Source organism: Rhagoletis pomonella, unplaced genomic scaffold (assembly GCF_013731165.1).
Source record: "Rhagoletis pomonella isolate Grant_MI unplaced genomic scaffold, Rhpom_1.0 Rhpom_scaffold_00002, whole genome shotgun sequence".
In the NCBI taxonomy this organism is placed as follows: domain Eukaryota; kingdom Metazoa; phylum Arthropoda; class Insecta; order Diptera; family Tephritidae; genus Rhagoletis; species Rhagoletis pomonella.
The window spans coordinates 24,555,362-24,555,589 of NW_023458556.1; the positions used below are offsets into that span (position 1 = coordinate 24,555,362).

General features: G+C 36.0%; 1 protein-coding gene across 1 annotated transcript in view; it reads right to left on the reverse strand.

Annotated features, from left to right (window-relative positions):
- The window catches only part of LOC118734504 (protein disulfide-isomerase 1-like), a 9,108-nt gene that overhangs the window by 4,981 nt on the left and 3,899 nt on the right, over window positions 1-228 (reverse strand). The window lies entirely within an intron of this gene.

Below are 228 nucleotides of genomic sequence, written 5' to 3' on the forward strand. Positions count from 1 at the left end.
ACTTGATTGATGATGTTTTACCACAATTTCAGGCAATTACAATAAAAATCTCAACACTTTTCTACGGTCATCTCTACTACCACTACTACACTTATAAACATACATACTTAATACATACACATGTACAAATCCAACTACATATCATTTAGCCAAGTGTGAGGTGAGGACCAGCAAGGTGCATGCATCAGTTAAGAGAGATGTATTAGGAGTGTAGGTGTTGTAAGTCTC